The 9234-nt window shown below is 38.3% G+C and overlaps 1 pseudogene; it reads left to right on the forward strand.

Moving 5' to 3' along the window:
- The first annotated feature begins 200 nt into the window (after nucleotides 1-200).
- Nucleotides 201-1386, forward strand: LOC110197707 (vacuole membrane protein 1 pseudogene; annotated as a pseudogene).
- The last annotated feature ends 7848 nt before the right edge of the window (nucleotides 1387-9234 follow it).

Raw genomic sequence — 9234 nt, forward strand, 5'->3', positions numbered from 1 at the left:
CTGGCACACAATGAGTGCTTTAATAAACACTTACTGACTGATGGAAGTGGGGGGGGGTGGCGACCGGAAGTTGGTGGAAGCAAAGTGCAACCTGGCAAGGTGTATGAAACCAGTTGCCCTCAGAGTCTTAGAGGTCCAAGAAGCCGAAGGCAGGCTGCTCGGAGCTCGGGAGCCAAAACCAGTTCTTCAAAATGCCTAAAATGGCGAACAAACCCAAGTGGCATAGGGGGGAATCCAAAAGGATGGAGCCAAAGTTACCCAAGGCAGTCTTCCTGGAGTCAAGTCTTCAGATGACGGAAAGGAAGAGGCCAGATTGGGAGGTGAGGCAGAACATCATTCTGTGGAGGAAGCCACTCCTTACCTTGAGCTACTTTTTGCTGGAAATTCTGATCACATTGAAGGGGTAAATTCTGTGGTGGTGGCGGCAAAGCCTCGTGGCATTAGCTCTACTTCTGCTCGTCATGCTTGGGGTACCTGTTACATCGAAGGAGCTCACTGAGAGTATGTGTACTATGTGGAGAAAAAGCTGCTGTGGTGTGGCTACTGGGTTGGCCTAGGAATTCTCTCCTCTGTTGGCCTTGGAACAGGTCTCCATACTTTTCTGCTCTATCTGGGCCCTCATGCTGCTTCCGTTACCCTGGTTGCTTATGAGTGCAACGCTGTTAACTTCCCAGAGCCACCCTATCCTGATAGGATTATTTGCCCAGATGACAAAGACATTGAAGGAACTGTCTCTTTATGAACCCTCCTCTTAAAGGTTGCGCTTGAAGCCTGCATGTGGGGCGCTGGTACAGCTGTCGGAGAACTGCCCCCTTATTTCATGGCCGGGCTTCAAGTTGATGATGAAGAGCGTGAGGAGTTTGAAGAGATGATGGAAGACTGTGAACCTCCTCTGGACTAAGCAAGCTGTACAGAATACAGTCAAAAAGGTTGGGATTTTTGGAATATTGGCCTGTGTTTCAATTCCAAATCCTCTATTTGATCTAGCAAGGATAGCTAGATCCTGGTTCCTTCTTGGACCTTCTTTGGTGCAACCCTCATTGGAAAAGCCCTAGTGAAGATGCACATGCACAAACTCTTTGTGGTTATGACCTTCAGCAAATACATCATGGAACAGATGGTGGCTTTCATTGGTTCTGTCCCCAGTTTAGGTCATTCTCTGCAGAAACCATTCCAAGAGTACTTAGAGGCACAGAGGCTGAAACTTCACCACAAAACTGAGATAAAGGGCATTCCAGATAGAGAAAGCTGGCTGTCCTGGATTTTTGAGAAGCTGGTTGTTGTGATGGTGTCCTACTTCATACTGTCATTAATTTCATGGCACAAAGCCATGCCAAACGAATCCGACAGCGAATGAACTCAGAGGAAAAAAGTGAATTAAGGTGAAGTTTGACGTGTGCATTCACAGAAAAAAAGAATTAATGGAATCAACTTGAATTAGACTGCTCTATAAAGAAAAAAAGAAAATCCTTTCTTCCATACTAATGAATTTTTTCCTTATGGGGGATGAAGAAAAACACTGGTTTTGAAGGCAATTATTCCTTACTTTTCATTGAGAGAACTGTATGTAAAGGTTAGGTATGCACTCTATTTCATTCTGAGTTGGGTTTTCTTAGAGTTATGTGGTATATGGTATATAGGTATACAGATTTAAAGTTATTTCCAAGATGAAGGCACAGTTGCCAAATTAATTCAGCCACCTCTATCCAAAAACACAATCATTCAGTAAATTTTGTCTTGGCATTAGTAGACATTTTGTTTTCTAATCCATAAAATATGTATATGATAATTGAAATATAGTATTGTTGGGCTTGCAACTCATTCTCATACTATACTTTTTGACAGATAAATCTACTTACAATCATTCTCATACTATAATTTTTGATAGATGAATCTAACATGTCTATCCTGAAACGTAATACTCTCTTCTTCCTCACTCACCCACCAAAGATGACATCATTTACTGCACTGGAGAGGAACTGGCCTTTTACACTGAGACAGCATAAGCAAAATTTGGTTGGTGTTTCATGAGTAAGTCCATGCTATTTTGTTGTTCTGCGTATTTAAGATGAAATCTAGAAAAACTTTCTAAAGTCGTTTGAATATTTTTTAAAAAGTATAAGTGGAGGAGGTAAGAAATCAAGTACTTAACACAGATAGTTCATTTTTATTAGTAAAGAATAGTAAGACTGTTAGAGCAAGAAGAGGTCTTGGAGATCATTTATTCAACACCCTTATCTAATTGAGACCAGAGAGGAAAAGGAACTTGCCCAAAGGCATTCAGGTAGTAAATGCCAGAACCAGATTCAGAACCCAGGTCTCTTGATTCCCGGAATTTTCTTTCCACTACATCTGTGTTCTTTCCACTACCTCTCCACAAAGTATTTAGTAACACTTCATTCTGGATTAATGCCCCTGTATGGTAGATACATCAGATGGATTTTTTTTTAAGATTTGTGTGTTATATAGAATTATGTCTATTGTTAATATGCTCATAGGATATTGAAGTATAAGGAACCTTAGTAGATCAACTAGTTCTATCTGTTTTCATTTAATTATTTTAATTTTTAAATTATTTAATATTTCTATTGGTTTCTCTGCAGATTTAAATAAATAATCAGACCTTGCAATCATAAAGCAAACAATCTAAATTTCATATTCTTTAGGGAGGAGTAATGGAGAGAAGAAAAATGCCCTTACTCTAGAAGTATTTTTTTCCCATTCTAAGTAAACAAACTTTAAAATTGCCATAATAAGAATCAGTGACATTTTTAACTATTCTAAACATTTGTTACTTGATAGAAGCTTCTGAGTTGATTGGCAGCATGAAGTCTAAGCCTTGTTAGGATATTTTATTTATTTTGAAATAAATAAATTTATTTTGAATTGGATTTATTTTGAAATAAATAAATGAACATTTAACCAACAGAAAGCTCTCTGTCATTTAAGATCAGAGATAATAGAGTCACAGAACTGTAAAGATAGAAGGGATTTCAGAGGCTATTTAGTCCAACCCAAATCTGACCAAAAATCTCTTCTACATCACAGGTATAGACTGGATGAATCCCTAAGGTTCCTTCCAGCTTGAAACTCTATAATCCTATGATCGGCCATGTTGCCATATAGCCCAGAGCTCATAAGTATACTTGCTATTCATCTCCCCAGTGAGTGATGTTGTACAGTTTTTGTTGACTATCCCTTTGTTACAAACTGGGTTCCAATGTGGTCTTTATTGTATTTATTTTCTTCCTGCTACCTCCTTTCAGCTCCTCACAGAACCATTCTTTGACATTCTGATATCACGCATTCTCCTCCCATTACTGCATCTCCAAACTGAATGTCCAAAGTCTATGGCTTCATTATCAAAGGATGCCCTGTGCTCCAGGTCCTTTGTAACTGCTATAGCTTCTGCACTTAATATGCTAGTTGTTAATTACCCTTGCAAAGAATGGGTGATCATTTCATATATGTGAGGACTAATTACATGACATCTTCCTGAAACTGCTATGGGAAACAATACAGCTTTCCTAAACAGCCACATACAGTAATACAACTACCTTGATGGATAGCTGCCATTTCTATAACATTTTAGGACTCATGATATGCCTTCTATGAGGTTGACAAGGAGAGACTGACTGACCAATCATGTCTTTTGTAGAGGGAACCCCTGTTCAAGAACAGGATCGACTAGATCTAGAATCCAAAGGACCTTTCTGATTCTGAAATTCTGTGATTCCATGACTTCTGGTTCCCTATTCAGTACTCTTCCCATGGCACCATCCTTTAGGATATATAAGTATCTTGGGACCCAAGGACAGACAGAGAAAGAGAGAGAAGGAGAGAGAGAAAAACATTTATTAAGTGTGATTGATATGCCAGGACCTGTGCTAAGTGCTGGAGATGCAAATATAAGTAAGACAATCCCTGCCCTTAAAGAGCTTACATTCTAATGGGGGAAGACAACACACAAAAGAGGAATGAAAAGGATGAGAGGGAGAAGTACTGTTGGGTGCCATGGTCTGAAGATGGCTAGGAACTGAGATAAAGGCCTGGATCTAGGCAAGATACAAGAAAAGCCCCAGTAGTTCCAAGGGCAGAGTGCTTGGTATATTTTCTATCGGTCACTGACCACATTGGGAGGGCTTAATAAAAATGAATTTAAAACATCACAACCAGCAACAAAGAGCAAATAAGAACGTTCCACTCTTTTTTCCTGGCATGCTCTGTCCAACCGAAGTCATTTCTACTGTGGTCTCTTTCTTTACAAGCAGAAGGATTTAGATTTATAACCTACGAACAGTGTCAGAAAGGACAGAACAACAAAATGAAAAAGGATTACTTGAGCCAGCTGTAAAATAACAAATATAATAATCAATGAGATATTGACCTTAAAATACTCTTAGGAATGAAACGCAAAGGCAAATGCAGCATTTTTAGGAACTGGACTCATCTAATGGCTTCTATGCATTTGTTAATTACTTTCAAACATTTCAAATCTATTAATCCTACACAACAGACAGTTGGCAGGTGGTTGTTGAAGGGAAATGAACCATATTCACAGCATCACAAAATCTCAGAGTTTGAAAGCACCTTAGAGGCCATGTACTCCAACCCATACCCCATCATATCCCTGACAAGGAGTTACTAAGGCTTTGCTTGAACCCATCCAATGGAAAGGAACACATCACCTCCAAGGCAGCCCGTTCCATTTTGGGTTAGTTCTAAGCCCAAACCTGTCTTCTGCTCCTAGTAACTCCCCTAAGGTCAAGTGGAACAAATCTAATTCTGTGTCCCTGTGAGGGCCCTTTATATACTTCAAAATAAAAGCTTAAAAACCACTCATTAAGGATTATGTTCAAGGCACTGTGCTAGGAACTAAGGGATAAAAAGACACAAATGAAAACCACTCATGTAAACATAGACAGGGAAAGAGAGCTGTATCTGGAGTCAGAGGAACTAAATTCAAATCTTGGTTTTGCTACTACTTCAATGCATAGCATTAGGCAAGTTACTTAACCCCTCTGGGCCTCAGTTTCTTTATCTGTAAAATAAGGGACTTGTGCTAACAAATTTCTAGTCTCTTTCAGTTCTAAATCTATGATCCTTTAAAGAGCTTACATCCAGTTAGGAGATAATACTCAAAAATAGCTGTCATGTTTCTTCAAGTCTTCTCTTCTCCTGGATGAACTTAGCCAGTTCCTCCAACCTATCCTCATTATTGCACGTGGATGAGGCCCTTCATTATCCTGGTCACACTTTCCTGGACACTTTCCAGACATCAGTGTCCTTCCTAAAATGTGGCATCCAGAACTGATCATAGTACTGCAGACGTGCTCTGACCAGGTCATAGGACAGCGGGACTGTCACAGCCTCATCCTAGACACTCTGCCTCTTTTCATGCAGCCCAAGATCACATTAACTTTTTTTTTTGCCACCACATTACCCTATTAACTCCACTTTAACTTGCAGTCCAGTAAAACCACCAAATTAAACTACCATCCAGTCACACTTCCCCCATCTTTTACTTCCAGCCATAATTTGAACCATTAGCAGGTGAGCTAAAATGCCCAAAGTATTTCTGTAATTATTATGAGTTTGGTCTGAAGCAGTTAATTTATTCTAATAAAAAATGTATAAATTGAGATAAATAGGAGAGGTCGAGTTGATTAATTATTTACTGACCATGAAGGGATTACTATTATGCACAGAATCATAAGTCACCATAATAATTAAGCTCCTTGAGGACAGGGACTATTTCATTTCGCCTTCGGATCTTGGGCACCTAGCACAGTGCCTGGGAAACAAGCACATAAGTGCTTACTAAATATTTGTTGGCTGGTTGTTTTTATTAGTAACAGGATTATTAATATGGAGAATGCAGGTAAATTTAATCTTATACTCCCTCATATCGGTGTTTACATTTTTACACGTGTACATATATCTCATCCCCCAAAGAGATTACAAGCTTATCAAGGGTAGACATCATGTCATATTTCTTTTTTCTCTCTAACACCTAATATAGGGTAATAATAATAATGACAACAATAGCTTATTTTTATAAAGGACTTTACAGTTTGCATGCATTACTTCATTTGAAACTCATGACAACCTTATGAGCTAGGTAGTAGGCACTCAATAGCACCAGAATATCCCAGAAGTCACCTGTTCCCACAGCTCCCAGAAGCAGTACTCAACTTCCCTGGCAAGGAGATTCAACTTCTACTTGATCCCACCAAGGACTGGAAATTTACCGCCTCTTGAAGGAGTTCATTCTATTGTTGGATGGCTTGAACTTTTTAGAAATACTCCCCTCTATTAAGCCAAAATCTACCTCTATAATTTCTATACATTGGGCCTAATATGTTAAGTGAATGAATGCATGCATGCATGAATAAAAATACTAAATAAAATCTCATTGCTACAGACATTTAACTATGACAAATATACAATTTTTAAAAAATAAACTACAGTTCTTCCTGATTCATTTCTGTGATACAAGGGAAAAATAAAGCAGAATTATTATAAAAGAGGGAGGCTTTCCAGAAATTTGCTAAACACTGCAGTGCGGTATAGATTGGATGCGTTTTCTTAAATTCAAACTGACATTTAAGGATATGAGAGTTAATCAAAGGCGAAAGTGGTGACAAGATGAGGTGCTCCCAACCTTTGTGATGAGTATAAAGTTGGCAGCCAATCTATAATTAAAAGTCAAGTCAACAGACAAAACAAGTTTACTTAAACAATGGATCAGGTAGTGCTGTCTTAGAAGTAAGTTGTTTGTGACTCAAGGACCAAAATCCATTTATAAAATTGATAAGATGAAGATAGCAAAGGCAAAATGTATACAGAACTCCAAAAAGATAGCACTTTATTTACAGCTCAATCATGATAGAAGAAAACCTAATGCCAAAGAAATGAGCTGATTTGTAGCCATGTCAGCCATATTAGCTATAAATATTATGAGTGTGTGTATGTAAAAGCAGCCTTTTTCCTATTCTGTTTTGTGGGGAAAACACCAATCACTGAAATGTACCATCTCATTGTGTGTGATTTAACAATTATTCAATCCTATATATTTGCCTCCTGAATTTTTTTTTTAAATTGAGGCTTCCACATTCCTTCTCCCTTGAATCCAATAATCTTCAAGAAGTTGAGCTTAATTGAATTGTTTATAAGCAGATCACTTGTGCAGCTGAAAGGGAAGTTAATTAGAAAATATAAAATCACAAAGGGGTTGGAGAGGGGATCATATCATAAATATTAGAGATCAGAGACTCGTAGACTCAGGGAAGGCCAGAGCTTGAAGATACCTTAGAGATCATCAAGTTCAACCACATTCTACAGGTGAGAAAACCGAGGCCCAGAAAGGATATGCTTTGCCCAAGGTCACACAGCTAGCAACTGACAGAACCAGGACTGAAATGCAGACTTTCACAACTCCAAAGCTCTTTCCACTATACCAATGGTTCATTTCTATAAAGAGTGTTCAGTGGGGATAGGTTATTTTCAGTTATGACTGTGGTATAAAAAACAAAAGGCATCAATAAAACTTTTAAAAATGTGTTGAGGGTACCCATATAGAATTGGGGTTATCCATCTTTTATTCTTGCCACTTGATCAGCTCACCTCCATTTTGAGCCAGACAACTCCTCAAACGCAAAAAGAAAAGGATTAATAATATCTAAGTGTGAAACTTTGTTGTAATCTACAAGTCTTTGGCCTTTCATTCTTCCTGAACCATTTTCCCACATATTTCTTCCCATCCTCGTCTCCCCCCACCACCTTTTGCACTGAAGTCACCAAGTATTAGAGTATATATTGATTTACTATGGAGGGTATTATTAAGTTCTTTACAGATTATCTCTACCACTTCATCCTCAACAACTAATGCTGGCAAATAAACTACAATTGTTTTCATGATGGTCTTTTTGAATTTATATCATTCGACTTCAACTGCCTTATTTCTTCTGATTTCGTTTACAATAGCAAGAATGCCAAGAGTGATAAGATTCAGCTCACCTATCAATATGTTCACTCACCAGCCATTGGACATGGACCTCACAATTAGAGTACCAATAGCCAAATTAATATTTCTTGATCATTTTAAAACTGTGTTATTCTTAGTACCCTCTGCCTCCTTTTAGACCACTCTACCACCACTACAGAAGTTGAGCAGTGTTGTACAGAACCAAGGGATTTTTTTTTGTTTTCCTTTGTTTACCGGGTTGCAGTGTCCAAAAAAAATTAACACCAAGTGGCTCACCTACTAATGATCTTGGTCCTCACAAAACAGATTTAGTCTGAAATCAAAAGCCCACTTTATCATAGCACAGAATTCTATACAGTAATTTCCAAAGACTGAGTCTGACATTTTCTTTCATCATTAAAAAGTACTCATGTAAAAAAAAATACCAGAACAAACACATAGAGAAACACAACAAAAATGTCAAAGGAAGATCACCACCAAGCAGATCACATTTTGCAAGAGAACAAGGTTTTCCATTCAATGACACTTCTCTTTTCCAAAGTTTTAGTATATCAGAAAGTTTATTTGGAAATGTTTGAGTTTGAATTTCCTCATAGTTGAGACACCATATGGACACAGTATAGTCTGACTCATAATCAGAGACAAAAGGCAGCAGATGCCAGAGTTCCATAAGTCCTTAGATCATAAAACACAGGGCCTCACCATGATAAGTTCTCCATGGTGGTTTAGATAAGTAATTCAGAGTAGGCATCTAAAACAGAAAGTATATCATACAGGGAGTACCTTCGCCAAGAAACATAATCAAGAGGCCCCCACAAAAGCTTCCAATGATTATAGGAAAAAGGAAATGAGATTCATTTAAGGCGTTACTTCATACTGAGTTATTTGGCCAATGACAAACATAGAGACGTCTAAATGGAGCTGTAATTAGGATGGGGTTACCAGAGGTTTACCTAGTCTAAGGTGCCCAATGTTAAAATTACTATAGCAAGGTATTCACAGATTTTTGTTGTTGTTCTGATCCTGTCCCATATTAGTGGCCAGTTCCTTTTCTGCATGACTTCTCCATCATTAGAAGGAAAACATGCCTACATCTATATTTGGGGTACGAGTTGCAAAGTGGTAAAATCAGACTTGATGTCAGGAAAAACCTAACAGCTATATTTACCCAGGGATGGAATGAGCTGCCTTAGGAGGTTATGGGCTCCCCCTCATTGAGGGTCTTCAAGCGGCTGAAGCTGGATGAT

This window comes from Phascolarctos cinereus, unplaced genomic scaffold (assembly GCF_003287225.1).
Source record: "Phascolarctos cinereus isolate Bilbo 61053 unplaced genomic scaffold, phaCin_HiC Scaffold_8;HRSCAF=390, whole genome shotgun sequence".
Lineage (NCBI taxonomy): Eukaryota > Metazoa > Chordata > Mammalia > Diprotodontia > Phascolarctidae > Phascolarctos > Phascolarctos cinereus.